Below are 24,397 nucleotides of genomic sequence, written 5' to 3' on the forward strand. Positions count from 1 at the left end.
GTTCACTTAACAGGTACTTCAACAAACCATTGTTTTAAGGGTGTGCACACTTATGCAACTCACATATTGTATCCATCTCATTCAGTATCTCCACGACTAACACATTTGCTTGATATTGCATTGGATTGCACAGGTCATATGTCACATACCAGGTGTGTTTAATGTTATCAAATGCAGTAGTGTGGCCCCACTGCATATCATAGAAGAGGCTGGCATGTCAACAGGGGTGTGTACACTCCTCATATCCACATTAAGCTTTGAAGGTTGTTTGTGTAACCAGATTTTATTGTGCGTACATGCACTGCTGATGATGAGATCTACAAATGAAAAGTCAGGCATTAATTATTCCATCAGTCCTCATATCCTCCCAGTTATGTGTCAGACAAACACATAGAGACTGTGAGCAACAGAGCAAACATAACTGCCAGACATCTACACATCCAGCAATGATTTCTACACTTGTGAGGTATGGTGCACAGTACATGTCAGTGTGCTGTGCAGGTGTGCAGCAATGATGTTTACATGGGTGCAGTGTGTTCCAGGGGAAGGGCATCATCTACTAACACAACTCATGCATCACAGAGATGTATAATGTTGGTAACAAGGATTGAATATAGCTGCAGTGCATGCTATTGAGTGCCATATGTCATGCATGTCAACTGTTGGGTAATGAGAGGTCTGTGTAATATCTTTGTGCCACCTCACCTGTAAGTGTGTGTGTGTGTGTGTGTGTGTGTGTGTGTGTGTGTGTGTGTGTGTGTGTGTGTGTGTGTGTGTGTGTGTGTGTGTAGAAATAAACCATAACATATAGGTCTTACTTTAAATTTCTTGTCTGCCCCTCACAGGTGGCGAGGTGGCTCATGGTCCCTCCTGTAGGCAAACTGGTGTTAGTGTTCATACAGACCCCAACAATGATGATAGGCATAATGAGGCACAGGCAGGATTGTTAGGGACAGAATCTGTGCCATTGGTTAGCATTCCACTTTTATCCACCCCATCCCCACACACAGTTACAGTGCCCAAACATACCCCTTCACCAATGGCCATAGATGAGGGACAGTTGGCGGGTGGTGGCATGGGTCAGGAAAGTGTGGTGACTATGGCAAGTATGTCTTTACACAGCAGCCATAGCTGGATAACTGGTGAGGTCCTACACAGGCAGATGGATAGGAGTGCTCATAGGAGGGCTGCTGGCCATCATGCCCCTAGCAGAAGTGCCACAACAGGTGTAACCAGACCCATATTTTGGGCCATCATGGAGGCACAGGCATGTAAGGAACATTACAACAGAGATAGTCTGTGGCTCCAGAGGGCTACTCTTCCTGCTGTACGTGACTACATCTGTGATCATGCAGATGCCCACCGTTATTGTGCAGAGGTTATGGATAGACGGTTGGGTGAGATGGTGGGAATCCTCGATCATGTGGTGTCTGTGGTAGAGCATGTGATGGGTGTAGGGCATCGGCCATATGGATGTAGGTCAGCAACACCAACAGGTGGATATCTACGTGGAAGTGCAACATCTCACTCCCACTCCCATACTGCAGTGCCAACAGCAGCACTTCAGGGGGGTGCTGTCCATAACACAATGCAGCAGGCCATGTGCACATGGTCCTGGCCGGTCCCAACAGGGACGTGGATCCATCGGACAATTGTCATCGTCAGGGGAGAGTACCATATCTTGGCTTACACCTAGTGGTGCCTGTGCAACCCCTGGCAGATGCAGTTCCTGTGTACTTGGCCAGACACAGTGAACTGTACACCTTGCCATGTAAAGTCTGCAGCTGTCCAACATACCCCTGTATAGGGCAGCCACATGGCAGAACTGTGTGCATCCATACACACACACATCACCATCACAGCTAGGCCACCTCCATACTTACTCACACCAAGTCTGCACAGGCCATTTAATAAACAACCCCCTAACCCACCCACAAACATAATTTCAACCAAATGGCTCAGCCTAGGCCTATGGCAAACCCACAATACACCCTGTGCATATGATGATACCTGTGCCACATCCCTGTCATCCATACCACCGATGCAGGGACATGCTAATATGGTTAAGATGCACAGGGTGAATGTACTACAGTTTAGCAATTTCATGCTGTTTAAAGTGTTGTCAGCTGGAATGTTTAATGCTTACGTGTCAGGGTGTGTAGCTGTCCAGCCATGATGCATTATTGCTGTTATTAACACTGACTGAATGTGGTCTCCATAATGTATTCTGTTTCTGTTCTAGGTGTTTGTGTGTCAGGAGGATGTTGGTCTGCTGTCCTTTCCTACAAGGGATGTGGCACTGTGGTAACACATTGACCATGTCATATCCCTGAGTACAGTTGAACACAATTAACATGTCTGTATAACAGCTATTGCATGTGCCACATGGCTGATTGGTCTGAGAGGTGTATACAGGTGAGTGCATAGTGGCTGATGTAAGCAGCTCTTCTACAGTCGACATTGGTAAGTGTTCTGGTTGGCACACCAAATGTTTGTGAATAACACACGCACACAGGCTTTTGTGTTGATGCAATACACAGAGAATACTGTTCACATGGATGTGCTTCATTTTGCAGAGAACTCATTTTGGCCTATGTAATTCCACCAAAACAAAATTGCCAAAACATCACATCAGTAAATCAGTCTGCCAAATTTCATTTTAATGAAAATAGTACAGGTAGAGTATATGTCCTTTTCCCCAATGTAGTGCAATCCTGGGGATGGTATAAATAGTTGTGCTTGTGTGGAGGGCACAGCCCCCTACTTTGGAAGGTGTGGGGTGGCATAGAATCACACAGTGTCATTAACAACTATTTAACCTATTAACATAAACTGTACAGTATAACAGCACTCAAAGCGGGGGGATACGAACAACAATACCTCCAATGTGGGTGGCTGTGCCCACAACAACCGCCCCCAACTAAATATACCAACTCCATTATCGCTGTACAGCTGTACAGTGGGGAAAAGGGCATTTACACATCTATTACTAGTTTTGATGGAATGAATTTCCACAAGATGATTGCTTTGCAATGTTAGTTTTTGCCAGTTAGTTCTCGGACAAATGATCTCCCGGGAAATAGTTTTTCTGCAAACTTAAGTAGATCCCTTCACATACGCATGCACTTACTTGGCAACAGTGAGATTAGAACCCCTACCAAGGTACTTATTGCTACTAATGTGTTCGGCCTTAATTGCACACACCACAGATCTTGTAGGGTGAAGTGTGTCCCTAGCTTTCTGTAAAGTGAACAACATCACCAGACCTTATACAGTATGGTAATGGGGGATGTACTGGGTGTTAATGGACACTGCATAGTATAACATACTGACATATACACATTGTCAAACACATACAGTCATAGACACATTTGACAGACCTGGGTTTAACAGTGCTGACTACCTTGTCAGTGAGTCCATACTGTTACAGAGTTTTTGCACACAGCACATGCATTATTGGGCTGAAGAGTGTCATCAGTTACATGTATGGTTGATGGTGACAGTGGTCCTCATACAGTGGACATTGGGACATGTACTGGGGGTCCCATGGTGTAAAGAGAGCATACCCAGCACCCCCACCCCACATTGGATATAGTACTCACTGAAACCCATGAAAATGCTCTGACATACCCACAATCACACATTTACCAAGACTGCAATACAAACTCGTGTCTATCAAATTAGTGCTACTACAGAGATATGCATTTATTGCACACGCCATAGGGATAGTAGGGTAAGGGTGTTGTCGTGGCTTTCCCAATGTGAGCAACATCACCATCCCTTATAATGTATGCCAATGTTTAGTGTATTTGAAGACTGAGACCTCAGAATGCTGTCGCCTACAAATATGCACACTCACGCACACTTGCACACACATACACATACACACATTTACATTTCCCAGGACTCAGAGGGTAACCCATGCCTATTTACCCATTTGTAGAACAGTGTTATGCTGGTACTGCAAGCTCCAGGTAACCCATACTGTGAAGAGTGTCACAAGGTAAATTTAATGTGAATTACAGTAGCAGCCTTTTCTAAGTATAACAATGGGGGGTGTAGTGGATGAGAAGGCCCTCAAAGTATTTTCACCTACAAGTTTACAAACACACAAACACTGTTATACTCAGTAATACACACAGAAACATTTGCCAGTACTGAGGTCCATAGGTGCAGATGCCCCTTGGTGTGTACCAGGCTAATGTCCATAGAGAGATGAGAAGAGTAGGGCATGTGAGTACACTGGTACCATGCCACCTGACATTTGTCAGCAGGCCATCTATCAACTACTGCCACTTGAGTGATCTCCAGGGTGACAGTTAAATTCAACATCCACTCATCTGGTTTTCTCTTGAAGAGGGCCTGTGAAGTGCTCCAATTGACATGTTTTCAACATATATTGCATAACATGGCCAGAGTCTGGGTTAGGGACCTGTCCCCAAACATGTTCTGTTGACTGTTGTAGCCTGGTTGAGGTATCCATGGCATGTGCTGCATACAGAGTGGAATTTTCTAGCTGTGGGATTTGTAATACAGCTGGGCAGACATCTCAGTGTCAGTCAATCAGAGATTGCCTGTAAGCAGCCAAGATGTGGCCAAGAACACTTGGAGGTTCAGGTCTCTGTCCATATAAGACAGTTGTGTGATGGCTAGTATTCTACATTTGCAGTACACTTGCAGCCTACACAGTTGTAGTAGATGTCCAGTGAGTTACATGGCAAATGGACAATTGTACTTGCTGATTGGCCTACTGAGTGGGGTGCAGAGGGGGACATTGATCTCTCCATTCCTCTATGACACACACTTACTTATTCAATGTGCCACATTGAAAGACTTTCTGCCCACAGTGGCAATTTGGTGGTCAGAAGACAGGTTGCTGTCAAGATGTGTTCACAAGCCTCCTATAAGGAGATCTGTGCCCATTGGACTATGACTAATGTGGTAATTTGTGGGCAGCACATTGATTCAACAGGAGATTGGGACAGAGTGCTTGACAATGAGACTTAGGCCAGTGTTCTGACAACAGTTGGAGGTGTCAGTGGCAATTTTATGCAGGTTGTGTGCATATTCTGGGGATGTGAACATAGCCCCTAATTAGCAATGTCTGCAAACATTACTAAACACAGTTTATTTATGTTTGGCTGGATGTCAGAGCCACACATAAACAAGAGTTTGCCCAGTACAAGAACCTGTGGTACTCCACTCATGACTAGGAGGCTGTCACCAATCATGACTGTTTGGCAGTCTGACATGGGATCTGCTGCTTTCACACTGTGGGTACCATCCTTGAGCCAGCTTGTGGACCACTTAGTGACATAGGAATTCATGAATAGATGAATCTGTTTGCCTATGATTCCTGAATGTGGAATTGTATCCCAGGACTACTAGGGCCACACATGTTGTTTTGTACTGCAAAAGTGTAGCAAATCCACCCCCAATGTATATGGATCACAATGTTAATAACACAACCATTAACAGAGACCCCCACACACACTTGCCAGGAATGAGATTCAAACCCCTACCTATCTAGTTATTGCTAATACAGTATTATGCATTTATTAGATACGCCACAGAGCTTACATATTTGACAAATCTACAAAGGTATCTTTAAAGGTGAGTGACATCAGCAGCAGTGCTAAAGGAGGAAAAGGGAAATGTAGTAAGTGAGAATGGCCTCAAAACCATGTCTCCACAAACACACTTATAAAAGACACACATTTACATTTGCCTGGACTGAGATTAGAACCCCTACCTAACTAGTATATTGCACTACAGTATTTTACAGTTATCAGACATGCCACAGAACTTACAGGTTTGAGATCTCTCCAATGGTATCTTTAAAGGTGAGTGACATCAGCAACAGTGCTAAAGGAGGGGTAAGGGGACCGTAGTAAATGTTAATGACCACAAATACAGGCATCAACAAAGACACACACATGTTCACAGTTGTCAAGACTAGGATTAGAACTCCTACCTAACTATTTTGCTACACTATAGTATTACGCAGCTATCACAAGCACCACAGAGCTTGCATGTTGAAAAAAGCTGTCTAAAGGTATCTTTGAAGGTGAGTGACATCAGCAGCAGTGCTAAAGAAGGGGTAAGGGAAGTGTAGTAAGTGTGAATGTCCACAAAATCATGTGTCAATAAAGACAAACACATTTTCTCTCTCTCTCACAAACATTTTCACAGCTGTCAGGACCAGAACTCCTAACTAGTTTGCTATACAATAGTATTACACAGTTATTGCAAATGCCACAGAGCATATATGTTGGAAAGCTGTCCAAAGGTATCTTTGAAGGTGAGTGACATTGGCAGCAGTGCTAAAGGAGGGGTAAGGGAAGTGTAGTAAGTGTGAATTTCCACAAAACTAGGTTCAACAAAGACATACACACTCTCACACAAGCACACACATTTTCACAGACCAGGATTAGAACTCCTATCCAACTAGCTTGCTACACTATAGTATTACACAGTTATTACATGTGCCATGGAGCTTATAGGGCTGAGATTTGGCCAAAGGGTTATATCAAGGTGACTGACATCAGCAGGAGTGCTAACATAGGGCAATAAGAAGTGCAGTGTGTGTGAGTGGGCCATAAATCATTCCTCTGAAAACACACACATACACCCCCCCCCCCACACACACACACACACACACACACACACACTTGACAGGACTGAGTTTACAAATGCTACATGACTACTTATTTGTACTATAGTGTTACACAATTGTCACAAGCACCGCAGACACTAGAGGGCTGAAGGAATGTCTACAGTGATTGACATCAGCACATCATGTGATACAGGCCCAATGGGATGTGTAGTGGGTGAGACAGGCCTTATAATTGGATTCTGTCACTGCCTATCTCTCTCTTCCCCATGTCTCTGTGTGTGTATGTTTGACATATTATAGTTTGTGGGCCTAGGATATGCGTGAGTATTCCTATCCAATGTGTGTGTGAAGCATAAATGGTGTACAATTTGATGTGTGTGCACAGACATCTGCAAATGACAGATATGTATAGTCCACTGTGTTGTCAGACATGGGCTTCATTTCTCTAAATGTAGGAGCATGCCCAGTATGACCTTCTGTATTGAGTGTGTGAATCCATTCCAGGTAGGGTTGTACTCCAGTACAGGGTTTGATGTTCTACACCTACAGCTAGTAACCTGTTTCTGCAGGATATCTGTAGATAGGTTGACAATATGGAGTCACAATGGGCGAGAGATAGGGGGATACTGTAACTATTGCTGTCTGTGCTGCTTGTGTTACATGGTTGGTGTTAGCAGAGATATTCAGACATATGTAGTGTTTTACATTGTGATGTATTATGTCATCAACTACTGACAAATATAATTATTTGCTCCCAGTTATTTACCATGAAAATACAAGATGAATAAAGCTGAGTCCAGTATTGTGGACCACAGACTAAACATTCTTGCACACTCCTGCCATTCTGGAGAGGTAGCTACAGACACTTGCTGATGGGTCTGTGTAAATGGTCCAGCACCTTGGCAGTATGGTGGCTGAGGATCCCCTTCTTGTACATATATCGACTTATCAGAATGGCCATATCCTGCTGTGGACATACCTCTCAGCTGTACAAATTCACCCAGGTTACCTAGAGGCAGGATTCATATATATGGTCAGTTCCCCTTCATATTGTGGTTTATGAGCAGGTTTGTAGCCACCCATTAATGGGTTTGCAGGCACAGGTAGTATGGGTGCACATCAGAGTTTCAGACTTCACACATTCCATGACATTCATGCTTCTACACCCCTCCACTCTGTTATTCTATCCTCTTCCTAACATTATGCGATCAATATCTGAGAAGTATCCCTATAGTTGGCCCTTCATCCCAGCAGTATTTATGAATTGGTCCACAGTTCTTGCAGTAGGACATGGAGGGCATGCTACTGGGATTTTCCAGCATGGCCTTGCATTTGTGTTCTGTTGACTGTTTTAGGTTGTTAGTTAGAACCACATAAGATACCATACAATGGCACTATGGGTGAGGCACAGGCCTTTGACAGAGGACTGTAGGCCATTTGGTAGTGATGCAGGCCATCTGTAGCAGGCCAGTGCATTCTGTCACTCATATATTCCCAGGTTGTGAGCCAGTGGATTCCCCTGGGGTGACAGGGTAAGTGTGGGAGGTGTTTCTTGCAATACTTCTTATCCAGGTTTATCCATTGGACTGGATGCAGGCAGAGTGCTGCTTACAACTAGGGACACACCTGCATAGGGCACCTCTTCAACATGCTGCATTCTGTGGGTATTCCCATACAGAATTAGGGTCATACTGGACTCATTCCCAACAGCAAGGATCTCACCTGTGAGATACCTGTGGGTATTGGGGGGGGGTGACCTGAGTGCATGTGTGATATATCAGCTTAGGGCACCTGCCTCACAGGAATAAGTGGGACCTTATCCATATCCCACCTTTTGTATGGCCATCGGCATTCTGGCATTAGTGTGTAACAGTGCTTTGGTGGTGTGGCAGTGACTGGGCAGACAACCAGTATTCCATAGTGGAGGGGCAACTAATATTATGCTAACCTCTCTATATATAATTCCACAGTTGTGTGCAGCTGAGAGTTATTGTAGGCACTGCATAGGGTACTTCCACCTGTGTACTGTTTCCATGTAGAGTCCCCTGTTCTTGGCCTGTACGGCTTTCCACCATTGACTGCTGTTGACATTTGGAAAGTGTACAACCGTTAACATGGATGTCACTGAGAAGCACATTGGTTGGCACTGCAGTTATTGGTACATGGCCCTGTCAAGCACAGTACTGTACCTGGGCCAGTGAGACACAACATGCAGACCTACATGCTGACCACTTCCATACAACATAAAACACACAGAAACCTAGCACACTGACCCCTCCTACATATTGTAGACCTGCACCAATTTATCATGTTGATTGGGACATATATGGCACTCTGTGCTCCACTGATATTACTCCACAAACTTACATGTTACTGTATTTCTACATGGTGTTGTGGGGGGGGCACCCGATGACTTTACACATTTGCAATGACTGTAGTGGTATTTTACTTATTCTGTTTACTTCCATTTAGTGATGTATTGTGACCTATCTTGCACAAAGGAGGCATCTCAGTAGAATACACATGTTAGATTGCATTTGCATACATTTCTGTTTCAGACTTCTTGCCCTTCAGAACTATGATGCAACTGACAGACCTGTTGTGCTATGTCTGTGTAGGTCTGTAGGGGGGCTGTTCACCACTGGCAGCATTTGAGGGCCTTAGCCTTACCTTTTTCTATGGTCATCTACACTTGTCCTGCTGGATGAGGCTGGGGATGGGTACATGAACCCTCATTGACAGCCATGTGTGTGGCCTACGGACACCCAGTTATTTGGGTCACTACTTGTACTGCGGTGGGAGTTGTCACCTTGTGTACTACTGCCTAGTATGTTGACACCAGTATTTGTTATGGATTTCCTGCTGTCCCATATAGCTGTCAGCTGTCTGATGCTATCCCATTTGGACACACAATTCCCTTGCATGCTTCCATCCATACCATAGATGTCAGTATCAGAACATACTACTACAGCTGTCTGATGCTAGGAACTGGTGGAGTACCCTGGATGCTGATGCCTGTGAGATCCCCATGATATCTCCAATTGGACTTTGGAAGGTACCTGTGGCTAGTATTCTTAAGCCTAAACATATCTTTGTATCCACTGGGATGAGTTCCCCTTTGTTGGTTCTGCGTGTGAAGCATGGCTGGCACAGCTTAACAATTTCCTGTCAAATGTCCCTGTCCACCCTATAGTGCTCCACTATCTCCAGCTCATGTATCCCCTGGTAGGATACCCTGGGTCTGTACACTCTTCTCCTCCTCCTCACTGTGGGTTAGTCATCAGCATTCACATCCTCACCACCTTCAGCCTCTTGCACATATTGATGTATGAGAGCAGCAGCAGCCCCTAACATTTTTTTAGTTTTGTCAGGTAAAATGTCCCCGTCTTTGTACACCGGTGGTGTAGAGTTTGTGGGAGAAAAACGACTGAAAGGTGTTTGCATAGTTTATAGTAGTGTGCTGGGCTGCTGCCTGCATAATTGGCTGATTCTGATACATTTCACCTGCCAGCTATGCTAGTTCTCCTTGATAACCTTCCTACTGCTGTTTCCCCTTCCCATTTCCTCCCTGTTTAAGCCCCAAGGCACGCCACACATACTCAGTGCTCAGATGTGAACAGTGCTGCTGTTTCCTGTTTTTTATTTATTTATTTATTTATTTGTTGTTTGTTTAAAGCCCTGGTGCACGGTGCACACACTTGTCTAAGCAAGGAAAACAGTACTCAACAATGTAAGACACACCCCCCCCTCCTTAGCTGTGCTTATCTCAGGGCAAACATGGACCACAGAGCTCCAATAAGCTTACGGCATGTATGACACACCCTTTTATAAGGTTGTCCACCTCTTCTACTTATACAGTGGTGCTGCTGCAGCTACACAGTTGGGTGCAAGCTAACACTGAGAGGAAATCTGTGATTCAGTATCAATCCCCTCATTTGCATATACCAGACTGCTAATTCATAGTTACCACACTCACACTGAGCCATCCCTCTTAGCAACCACTATTCCCTGGTATTGTTGTCTTATGCATGCCATTGTCTATTATGTCAAAATGCAGATTTGGGTATAAAAGCTTATCCCCCCCTTTTTTTTTTATTTTCATGACAATCCCATTTGCGCACTGCTGCCCTATGCTTAAACTGCCAAAAAAAATTAAAACTTGTTTTTTATACAATTTCTGATATTTTTCATGCCAATGGCCATATATTTGGCCATTGGCATGCCTACTGCATAGAATACATGCTTTCTTTTGAGCTGTCATGCCTCTGTTTTGTAATCTGCAGAAATGTATTCGGTTAGTACTTGAATATATTTCTGCAGGTTACACTATTCCTGCACAGATGCCTGCTTGCTTCCTGGATTGCTAATTCACCTCATTTGCATGTTTTTCACCAGCAAATGAGGTAATTTGCATATGGCAGTGGTGTCCATGCAGGAATAGTGTAAGAGTGCTCATTCACATCTCGGGGACTCAATCCTGGATTGCTTGTTGGCCATATTGTGTGCAGCAGCTCTTGCACTATTCCTGCACTCAGTGCCGAGCTTGCTGAATCCGGGGGTAAGTTGACACCATGGTTCAAGCTGTGGAAGCACAAAGCTAGTTGGATGAGAATTGTACACTTGCAAATTTAATAAACAATGAATTATAAGTTGGAAATTCTTCAGATCTGGTCAAAACTGATATACCTGTAATGAGAGATTCAGATATTACACTATTTGCAGAGAAGATAATGAAGATCAAACAATTTTGCTTGCCAGGAGCAAAAATATATCATGTGAGAAAGGTCTTAGAATGCCATAATGTAAGGAATTATGGAGATGTTTTTATTCATGTTTGCACAAGTGATCTCATTTGCAAGGACTCACTGACTGTTACTGGAAATGTACAGATCTCTTATATAGCATAGCTTGTACAGGTTTTAGGATGTATGTTTTTACAAATCACACACAGAAAGGAGAGGAAAGTCACTATTACTGAAAAGATTTTTTGGATTAATACCTAAATGAATAAAATGACTCACTTAAAAAAATGGAAGTGTCTAGAGCATTCACACCTAATTTTGAGCTTGCAGTTGTTTAGAAATGATGGCATGCACTTTACAAGACAAGCAAAGAGAATTTTTGTAGCAGCTATATTGCCATGTTTGATAAAGATTAGACATAATTTTTTGCTAGGTACAAATTTTAACAGTTCACAGATAGCATTATTTGATGCGTCTGTGATGGCTGTTAATGCTAGGAGTATAGCTAATAACTTTTTTTTTTTTTTTAATTGGAAAACTGGTTATGTTCTCATAAGATTGATGTTGATATTGTTTGTGAAACATGGTTAAAGAACAATGATTTTAAACAATTTCTGTCAAAGTATAAATGTTTTCATCGTAACAGACATTGCTATCAAAATATCAGGTTGAGGTGTTATTATAATGATTCAAGGTTGTTATGAGACCTGCGATCATTACATATTAGATGATAACACTAATACTGTACATTGCATAAATGTGACAATAAAGACAACCCTGGAACAGATTACAATCATTGGAGTGTATAGACCAACACAGTCAAGTTCTCATGAATTAGAGAAATTTGTATATTTCTTGCATGAAGCATGGAGGGAAAATTAATAGTGGCTGGGGACGTAAATTTGCCAGCAACTAACTGAAATAATAGTGATTCAACATTAGTAAAGAAATTATTTACAAGGTATGTTCAAAAACAACAATTGCTTTAGCTTGTAAAAAGTCAAGTGGGGAACAAACACACACTAGACATTGTTTGTATACATAAGAGAATGACTGTTACTTTGTGTCTAGATTTACCATCACTTATGTGCAGTGATCATGGGGGTTATAAACATTAAATTGTCACTAGATAATTTTACCAAACTGAAATCTAAACCAATGCACAGATTAATAACAGAGTATATGGAAGCAAAACAATCACTAAGTAAAACTAATTGGAGTGTGTGTTCAGAGGAGAAGCTGCAAAATGAATATGGAAAGTACTGAAAGAGAAATTGTTTGAATTCAGAAAAATCAAACAAATGTTTTACATCAGAATATAGGCAGACAATGTCAAAGAGATGTATTTCCAAAAGAGCAAGATGCTTGATTGAGGTGACAGACAAAAATATAAGAAATGGAAAAGAGATCAAACTATAACTTTGAAAACTGAAATAAACTAGCTGGGCAGTCAAATTAAACATAGTGTTAGAAAAGATAAAAAAAATAAGAAAATGCACATATTGAGCATAATAGGAAATTATTTAATAGATATATAAGATAGAGCAAGAGTAAAAACATATGAATTGATAAATTGTGTGTAGATTTTAAAATATATTCTCATATGCAACATATTATAGATATATTTACAAAATCATATGCACAGCACTTTGGGTCCAAAAAGTGGTGATACATTGGCAGCGTAACATCCAGGTAACCTTAGATACTGAAATCAAATTAGATTATATTGAAAAAGAGCTATACAAAATGGACCCAAACAAAGAACAGGAAGTAGATGAGATTAGTAATAATGATCTGAGAATACTTTAGCATTAGTTTATAGTACTTTATATCTGGTATCCACCAGGTCATTTATATATGGGGAGATTCCTCAAAGTTGGAGACGTGTACTTGTTAAACCTATCTTTAAGGAAAAGGAGAGTAGGACAAACCAGAGTCATACAGACCCGCAAGTTTATTTCCATGTTGTGGAAAAATAATGGAGAAGATTATTTCAGATAAAGTGTTGTCAGATCTGAAAAGGTTGGGACTTGAAACCATTTATCAGCATACATGTGCTGAAAATAGATCTTTTATCTACACATAGACCTATTAGCCAAGATTGTGCCGCATGTGTACACATACTGTTTTTTCCTGTCCTTGGTGAAGTTTCAGCTACTTTGTCTAATATTTCCACTAGTAGCTAATTTATGTCAAGGGAAATGCGCTAGAACACGTTTATCTATACAGCATACAGCCACCTAAATTTTATCTCCTGCTACTAGCAATTTAAATAAAGTTTTCTTCCATAATCTATGTTTTTTACCAAAAAGAAAAGACTTGCACACATATCAATATAAACTGCCTATCCCCCAGTCGGGGGTTGCTTAATGCTGCGACACCACTGCTGCTATTCTGATACTTACCAATGCTAAAATTCAATGTACTGTGTTTAAAACTGCCTACACTCTGAATAGTAATTTGTTAAACTTATTGTATACCTTCTCTACACCTTTACTATTCTTCCCATTCTCACACTCTTGCCCCTCAATCACCCTAACACAAGGTGATTTTCTACAAAGTACTCCCCCTAATTATTTCACAGTCTCTATAATGCTAAGCATAACTTTTTCTCTCTGCAGCCTGCTGTTTGCCCTCGGGTATTCCCCATCAAAAAGCATTACAACAAGGAATGCCCTCCTTATTGGAAGGCTACCTCCACTCAGGAAATTTGCAGCACAGCTCTGAGTGTTCTCTCATGACCAAACCTTAAAACCAACTTAACAAAAGGACTGCAGCGTGTGGGTTGAAACACTTTTAATTTTTATCCCTGCTTAAGTGTCCACAATTGTCTTTTACTTGCAGCATACATGATATCAGCCTACTGCAGCCCACAATCCACCCACCTCCCTGTCTCCCAGCATTTACTTTTTCCCTCTCTCTATCCGCTCCTCACAGAGTAACTACATTATTTAATACATTTTGCCACTAGGTGGCAGCATTACTCCCTTTTTCACTACCCTGTATATCAATTCCCTATCCAGTACCATCCTTCACTTTAGCAGTTGTGTAATTTTAAGCCTTGCTACAGCATTTTATATAATTTTAACTCTTGTCATAATATATCCGTCCCTAAGCCTACTTTCCCCTGTTTGTTCCTGGATGTTTTCTCTTACCAACAGTCCAGCTGCACAATCCCATCTCCAAGGACCACCTTCACCAATTGTATTTTGATGGATTTTCACTCCTGCTTTACTCTACCTGCTCTGTTCGCCCTCCGGGCACTATACTCCCCTACCCTGCCCCCATTTCCGACCCGCCCCCGTTACCTGTACATTTATAACTAACCAAGCCTCTCCCTCCACACACACACACCCCTTCCAGTCACACATAACCTCCAGCAGTCTCCATCCATTTCCAGTCTCAGTACAATCACCATGCACCCCTACAACAATGCTTACCTTTTCCTGACAAACTATAATACTATCTTACTAATCTCCCTCACTCAGCTTACTCAGGTTACACACCTCACTAACATACACCTATCTCACAACCCACATGCCACCACCTCATACCTCTCAAACACATCCCCCACATATTAACAAATCTCCACTGATCTCTATTCTTCCAAACCAACCCTTTTGTTCAAGCCCACATTACTCCCCACCCCACCCTGCCCACACTCTATTCTAAGTTCTAACTAAAAATAACTACTCTTCCTTTACAACCCTACTTCACTATACCCTTTACACCACCTCAGTCAACTCCTCCTCCATATCTCCCACTCACTCTCAGGTGACATCCACCCTTACCCTGGACCCAACACCAACTTAAATCTCACAAACCAAGCCTCCAAACCCCACAAACCCATATCAATCTGCCTGACCACGCTTCATGCACAAAGCCTTGAAAATAAAATCCTGAACCCCCATGCTTTGTTTTGCTTATTTGTTGTATTTTGTATTGCTTTATTGCTTTTTTCTAGTTTGTATACTGTGATTTGTTTTCTTCACACTGTGTTTTACTTGTATTCTGTTTTTAACTGCATATTAAAACTTGAAAACACACCACTGCTCTGTCTTTTGTGAGTCGGACAGAAATTAGAACTGGTCAATTAAGGAGTCATACATACGTTAGAAAATGTCAGTTAAGGTTAATCATCTGTGAACTGAGGAGGTGGAGCTTTACTGGAAAGTCTCACCCAGACTCTGCTGCAGTTTGCTGTGAGGGAAAGGTTGGTTTGCTTTTTATATGTTGTATTTTGTATTGCTTTATTGCCTTTTTCTATTTTGTATACTGTGATTTGTTTTCTTTACACTGTGTTTTACTTGTATTTTGTTTTTAATTGCATATTAAAACTTGAAAAGACACCACAGTTCTGTCTCTTGTGAGTCAGACAGAATTTTTTCCCATCCTCCCACCGGTTACTGTTGTGTTCTTGAACACCACTGTCTTTCTAGTTGCTTTCCCCTTATGTTAATTTGACTATATATCCCATTTCCTCTCTGCTTTTGCTGGTTGGTGTGAGTAAGCACAACATTATCATTTTGTGAAATCACTCCCCTTCAACTATTTAAATTTATTGGCCATCCAAATGTATGCCATAGTACCAGAATAAAAAAAGTGACCACCTCCTTTCAATCTAGCTTGCTGTTTTAAAAATAGTGACTCTCCACTAAAACTTAACTTTTTAGACAGGTAAAACTTAAGTTACTTACTTTCACATCTAACTCCTCTAGTGTACACTGCAGTGTTTAGGATAAACCATTTTTTTCATCTTACCTTTAAGCATCTATTACAAGACCACCAGTTATTGGAGAGCCCACATTTTGCCTCTCAGCAGTCATCTTGGGATTAGTGTTTCTGTTTTTTCCTGTTTAGAGAAGGAATGCAGTTACATTATTTCCTGGAGACTGCTGATCACCAGAAAGCATAATAACTGCTTTGTAGATGACAGCTTGGAATTTGTGTTTATATTCTGATCCTGGTGAGAGTAGGAGCAGAGTGCATTGATTCCTGACTATTTCTGGTTGGAGAGTGAGTGTCTGTTTTTAACGTAACTGATTGGTCTGGTTGGTATTTGAGGTATCTACCAGAAAAAGGCTACAAACCTGCAGACCCTTGCAACATCTGGAACAAGACTGTGGATCACCAAACAGGCTGTGGCCTGCTTCTCTTCTTGGGATTGGTACTAACATTTTGCTTCTGGTGAAAGAAGAAACAAAGGAGTATTGTATCCCAACAGAATGAAGCTGTGCTGAAACCAGCATTAGTCGTAGCCAGGCAGTAGCCATTCATGTGACTCCCCTCTTTTCATCATCCTTGACAAGCTAATTCTTTATTTTCAGTAAGTACTGCTTGATTTCTTCCTAACTTCAGAATATCTGCCTAAATACTTCATCCTTAAATTTTCAGGGTCTACATATTAGTTTCCCCTCAAGTGTTTGGCAGTGCTCTGTACAGACTCAGACACTTTGAGTGACATTTTTCCTGTAAAAGGCTTCAGTACTTAATATATTGAGCTCATATCCAGGCATGTCTAACGGTCCATTTCCTGTGCTTTCACCTGTCAACCTGGTGAACCTGGGCATCCTGAGGCAATGTAGCAACTGCCTCATGTACACAGACAACCCCCTCCTCTTAACACCCAACACTGTGACCTGTGAGAGATGCACATATATAGCCAAATTGGAAGTCAAGCACTCTCCAGCCAAGACTGGATTAGTCAGTCAAGAGGAGAAGGTTAACACCTGTACCACACCACATTCAACATATAGCCCTCCAGATCATAACACCACCACAGCCCTCACATAATCACACCTACTTTTGTGGAGGCTGTCAATAAAAATCTTCCCAAACAACAGAGACCTCCGAGGCAGAAACGCAAACAAGCACATCCCAGCACAAACAATGAGACACATAGCTCACGTAAACAGTGTACCACTCAACCAAAGCCCATAAGGCAAAATAATTTACCCAATACACTAGTCATAGGTGACTCAGTAGTAAGGCACACTGATGTCCCACTCACTAGGTTGAATAAGGAGTAAGTTACAGTCATCTGCCTGTCGGGTGCCAGGATCCACCACATAATGCACACACTTAGGTCACTCTACAACAGGTACAAATATGACTCTGTCATTGTCCATGTTGGTGTGAATGACCTGAGATGTACCTCCCTGGACTACATGAAAAGAGACATAGAGGAGCACTTGGATCTTGTAGCCCAGGCAGGTATGACTCTAGCTCTGAGTAACATCCTACCATCACCCAGAAAGATACCACAGTACAAGCAGAAAATGATTGACTTCAACAATTGGCTAAGTTTCTGGTGTCATTCTAAGAGGATTCAGTATCTGCCTGCCTGGGATGACATGATTGACAGACCTCGATGCTTCACCAGAGATGGCCTACACCTGTCACCCCAGGGATTTTGGATACTGGTCAAGGCTCTTGCCACCCCTATAGTGCCATTTTTAGGCAATGTCCTGAAGACAAAATTGCCATCATAACAGCTATAAGAAAATGAAATCTGAGGGTTATAATACGCAATGGTAGAAGTCTAAATCTCAGAATGTACTCACTCGAAGCACTCCTTAAAATGGAGAACATTGACATCTGTGCAGTGACAGAGACCTGGTTCAAGGCTCTGGAGAGCACCCCAGCACTACCAGGCTATAATTCATACCACACCTTTCGGCCCCTAAATCTGGACCGAAGCACTAAAAGCGGTGGTGTCTCCATATCATAAAGGATATGCATACCTCCAGACTAATACCCCAACATAACAGATCAGAGATACTTCAGGTACAACTAACACTGGGTAAAACTACAATCCAGGTTGTAGCCAGCTATAGATCCCCCACCATGTCCCAAGACTCCCACTCCACATCCCTAAACACACTGGAAAATATTAGGGTACAACCCAATGCCCTTATACTGGGAGACTTTAACTACCCCTCCATTAACTGAGAAAATTACTCATGTACCGACACACTTGCTCAATGTTTTCTGGAATTCATTATTTCCAATGCCCTAGACAAACCCATTCTTACTCCACCAGGGTAGAAACATCCTTGACCTGGTCATTACCAACATGGGCAACCATTGCTCTACACCCGCAATCAACTCCTCCTCAGATCTGACCACAAGTTAACCACCATGGATATCTACATCCCACCCTCATCCCCCCTAAAGGAAACCACTGTAAAAAACTTCTCCAAAGCCAATTTTGGGCTTCTAAAAACAGAGGTGGCTAACTTCACGACACCCATGCAAATGGAAAATAGATGCAAGACTGCTGAATCATACACCAATGCACTGTATGAGCACATGTACAAGTGCATGGAACAGGCTATACCAAACAGAAACAAGATGCTCTCCTCCAAAAAAAGGAATCCAATATGGTGGTCCCCCACCATAAACAAACTCTATAACAGAAGGAAAAACTTTTGCAGAAAAGGGTGAATTCTCAAGACTGGAAAAACTCCCTTGTTATCCTCAGCAAAAAACTGTGCTCCATCATCAAATCCTCTAAAGTTAGCTACAAAAACAAAATTGCTGCAGATTCTAAAGACAACCACAAGGCATTCTATAGTTATGCCAAGAATCTACATAGCAATACTGAGATCTGCTCTGAGTTACAGCACAATGGCAATACATATACAGAACCAACTGATATTGACAACATATTAGCCAACAGGTTCGGTGCGAACTTTACTCCCCTTTCACCCCCTAAAGGGCCTATCACAATACCTGAGGAATGCCAAGTCCCTATTACCACAGCTACACAGGTAAAAAACCCACTGTCCAAAGCCAAGAATACAGCTTCCATGGGACCTGATAATATCTCTGGCTGCATTCTACATGAATTACAAAGAGAACTGGCACGACACCTGAGTACCCTGTTCAATCACAGCCTCATTTCAGGTTTTGTTCCTACCGAATGGGGCACTGCTATGGTCATCCCACTCCACAAAGGGGGAGTGACTACAGACCCTAGGAACTACTGCCACATTAGTCTAATGAGTCTGATATGTAAGGCTATGGAGCGCATCATCATGGACCTTATAAATAAGGACATAGGGAATCTCCAAACTCTGGACCCCATGCAATCTGGGTTTGTGAAAGGTAGATCATGGCTGCTCAACCTGATTAACTTTTTTTGCGTCTGTCACCAGAGCTGTGGATGAGGGCAAGGTGGTTCACACAGCTTACCTAGATCTTGCCAAGACCTTCAACACTATCCTTCACTCAGGAATCATAGATAGACTCACTAAATGAGGCATAAACCCCTATGTCATAAGATGTGTTGCCAACTAGCTCACTGATAGAACCCACACTGTGAAAGTAGCGGACTCCAAATCTGACTACTGACCAGTTGCAAGTGGTGTCCAACAGGGATTGGTCCTAGGTCCTTTCCAGTTTGGCATCTACTTCTCTGAAGTTCAAGCCAACACAAAGGGACTCTGGCTGACCAAGTTCGCAGATGATTGCAAACTGGAAGCCATTATTGATTCTCCAGCTGATGTAGACATTCTACAAAAAGGCCTCACTGACACCAATGACTGGTGCCAGAGCCATGCTGTTATGCTCAGTGCCAAAAAAGTGCATTGTCATTCCCTTTGGGAAAAACTTGGTGCCCATGAACTATCACATAGGTGATAGTCCACTAAACACAGAAGGTGTGATAAGAGACCTGGAGAAACAGGCTGACAGCAACCTCTCATTTCATAACCACATTGCCACTGTAGTCAGAAAGTCCTTCTATGGGGCACATCTCATTACAAAAGGCTTCTCATCCAGGAAGAAAGAGGTCATAACCCCTCTCTACTCATCCCTCATTAAACCTATTATATAATACAACACCCTATTTGGTATATACCTCACTAGACACCTACAACAACTGGAAAGGCCACAAAAATACCTCACTAGAGGATCTTAGGCCTTAGACACATGCCCTATATGGACAGACTGAGAAAACTCCAACTATACTCTGTCTCTTATCACCTACTTAGAGCTGATCTCTGCTTGACCTACAAAGCCATGTCTGACCTAGAGCTGCTAGATATACTACACCTAAAGAAATCCCAATCCCTCAATGCCACACGCTCCAGGGATGTAAACCTCATTACCACAATAAACAGAACATGCTGGAGGGACAAGTTGCTAACCCAGAGACTTCCCATACTCTGGAACAAACTTCCCATTCATGTCAAGCCGAGTACTTCACTGGCCCTCTTTAAGAGAAATCTTTACAAGTGGATCAGCAATAGGAAGTTCACCCCAGGGATCACATCAGTGGCCTTGTTTGACAGGGGCACTGGGAACTAACTTTGGGTGGTATGATGCCAGGGAATCTTCTTGGGCTAGACTTATATAGGCTCCAGGGCCCTTAGCCTACTGCACACCTATGAACCTATTAACCTATGCCTGGACCACAACCAATCTGTATATAACCACCATCTCTGAGACCTTGCTTAAACCCTCCATCAAAGACAATGAAATCCTCCCTCCAGGCTACCACATCCTATGCAATGACAGACCTCAGCGAAAAGGAGGTGGAATAGTTAATATCTACCCCTCCACTCATACCTTTACCCCTTACACCAACCCCATCCCAACCTTTGCCAATTCCAAAATGACTATAGGCTTTTTAAAACTTAACAACTTCAAATCTATCTGCATCTGTTCCATCTACATCACAGCAGGAGATAATACCAAAACACTAGAGGACAACCTCTCTTGGTTGAGCTCCAATATCAAAAATGAAACCTATATCCTTGGTGACATGAACATTAACTGGGCCTCTTTTAACTCTGATAACCCAACTCTTTCAATCACTCTATATAACTTCACCCAACTTATAAACCTTCCAACCAGGCCAAATAAAGATGGTACCTCTGGTAACATCATAGATTGGATATTGACAACCCACCCCAACCTTACATCAAATACCAGCATACTACTGGACCCTCTCAGCGACCACCTACCAACCTTTGTAGACCGCCTACCATCTCACATAGAAAAGCAGCACCAATACACCCAAACCCACAACCTAGCCTCCTTCAACCGTGAAATCTTCTCAGAATGCCTTAAGCACACTGACTGGTCACCCCTAAAAACACTTCTACTAGACAGTGCTGTATCTTATTTCAACCAAACCTTCCTTACCCTGCTAAATAAACTAGCTCCCCTTAGAACCAAAATGAATCAGAACCAATCACTGCCCCAGGCTATCCCATGAAACTAAATATATTATGCATCAATACAAAATGTGGAAACAGTACCAAAAACAGAAAAAAAACAACTACCTCCTAGAGTTTAAACAACTACATAACCTGGCAAAAAAACTAATAACAAAAGATTGCAAAACTACTGCTGCAAACTCCAGTCCATGCACTAAACAAACCCTAACCAATTTTGGAGTTCCATTTCCACCATTCTGAACCCTGGTAATAAAGGCAACCCATGCCCAGATCCTAACCTTACCAGCCTTGAAACTGCTAGAAAATTCAACTCACTCTTTATAGACTGCATAGCAAAAGTATCATCCTCCTTCAGTCACCCCCTCCAACCCCACCTCCTCCTGCCTCCCTCACCCCCATTTAACCTCCTCTTTTGCCCCTTTCAGCCTTACACACATCCCTGCAAACACAATAAAAAACTGCTCCTCAAGCTAAAACCATGCCGCAACACACCAGACAATCTACCACCATCCTTTCTCAAACAATCTGCTGAAGCTATAGCCTACCCCATATCTAGTCTTATAAATAGATCCATACAAGTATCCTACATCCCAACCATCTGGTGGCATGAATTCATCATCCCTCTCCACAAAGGTGGTAAAAACATAGAATAACCAATTTCAGACCAATAGCTATACTGTCTCCTCTCTCTAAAATACTAGAAAAAACTCTCTACTCACAACTCATGCCATACCTAACCCTACACAAACTCCTTTCCCCTACTCAACATGGCTTTTGCTGCAGATACAGTACCATGACCGCCCTCCTATCTTTTCTTGAAACCATCAACGTAGTACTTGACAATGGAAAATACATATCATCACTGTTTCTAGATCTGTCAAAGGTATTTGACATAATCTCCCACTCCTTACTCCTGTCCTAGCTCTCAAACTTAGAATTCTCTTCTTCTACCTTAGCCTGGTTCTCCAGCTACCTATCCAAGTGCCAACAAGCTGTCCAATGTAACGCGTCAACCTCTCATTTCTTACCAACACCCACAGGAGTTCCCCAAGGATCTGCACTGGTTCCACCGCTCTTTAACATATTCATCAACAACTTTCACCACTCCACCCCCCAAACCTCAGTTATCCAGTATGCAGATGACTCCACCATCACCTGCTCAGCCTCCTGCCCCTCTGAACTGCTACTAAAAACCCAGCTAGCCTTCTCCAAAACAGAATCCTGGATAAAATCCAATCACCTATCCCTAAATGATAACAAAACAAAACTAATGATTTTTACTCCTACCAAAAACTACAATTTCAATAGAAACTTATTCTCCATTACAAGTCAGAATAACACCCCCCTAGAAATTTTTCCCATTACCAAGCTACTAGGCATCACTATTGACAAAAACTTGAAATTTGACTCCCATATTTACACCGCAATTAAGAAAACCCATCAAATTCGGTCACCTCTACAGACACAACATTACCTCAGCCCCTCCACCCAACAAACGCTTGCATCTACCTTCCTTCTCCCCTATGGCGCTCCCCTATTCTCCAACCTACAACTTGGTCTATGTTCCAAACTCAACTCCTGCTACCACAGAATTTGCAAATTTGCAACAAATTCTAAAAACTCATCTTATCACTGCCACTCCCTGCACACTCTCAAATGACTACAACTCCCCAACTACCTAAAATGCCTACAACTTACCACTGCTCACAAACTAATCTTCAAACCTGCAGAATGACCTTCTCTCGCTTCACCCCTAATATCCTACAAACCCAGCCGCTCCCTCAGATCTGAGAGTCATAACCTCCTACAAGTGCACAAACCCACACATCCCCCTGGCCAACTACTACTACCCTATACCATGGCTAAACTATGGAACTCTCTTCCCCCGCCACTACGCAGTATACCAAACCACAGCAACTTCAAATCCATTCTATCTCATCTGTTCTCCAAATTGGAATGCCCATCTCATGCTCCTACCTAAACACCCCCATACTTTTAAATACGTTACCCCTCTTTATAAGGATATAGGATCAGTACACTATCTTTTGGTACAACATCTAGTTTCCCACTGTATTCAATTTATTCCCTTTTTTAGTTGTATTCTATATGCTTTAAGGCTATTCAATTGTATTTTATATGCATTAAGACTACTCAAATGCTTTTAAATGAACTTTCAAAATCAATAAATAGCCTCTGTACTATCTTTATTAGAAATGTTTAAATATTTCAAACTGAACCGTGACAAATAAATTCCTATCTAAATTGTGCTATCTCTGCCAGAATTGCTCAAATGTTTGAAAAATGATTTTCATATAATATTTACCTATCTAATATGTAACTTTATACTCTTCTGTAATGAATGTTATGAATGACAGCCTCAAAATTATTATATATTTTTAATACTGTATATTTTCAAAAAAATATGTAACCTCTGTTGCCAAGAATGTAACTACTTGTGGAGCTTTTCTCCCCAGGTCTCCACTGAAAATGGGTTGCTCTGACCCAGTGGACTCTCCCAATCAACAAATTAAAAAAAAAAAAAAATCAATAAATAAATAAATAAATAATAAATATTATCACCTATAACATTATATAACAATATATTAACAGTTATAAATGAAAAACTGTGCTACAACATAATTTATAGAAGCTTCATGTCAGCATTTGAAAAGGTTCTCTTGATAAGATGGATAGCTGCATGGCTTATAAAGTATCATACACCAATTGGATAGTAGAAATTTTAGGTTACAGCCAGGGTGTCCCATAGGGCTCTGTCCTAGGCCCATACTTGTTTACATTGTATCTTTTAGATCTGTCTTTTTCATCGGAATTGTTTCACAGTCTGTATGCAG

This window comes from Protopterus annectens, chromosome 5.part0 (assembly GCF_019279795.1).
Source record: "Protopterus annectens isolate FY-2018-M chromosome 5.part0, PAN1.0, whole genome shotgun sequence".
Classification (NCBI taxonomy): Eukaryota; Metazoa; Chordata; order Ceratodontiformes; family Protopteridae; genus Protopterus; species Protopterus annectens.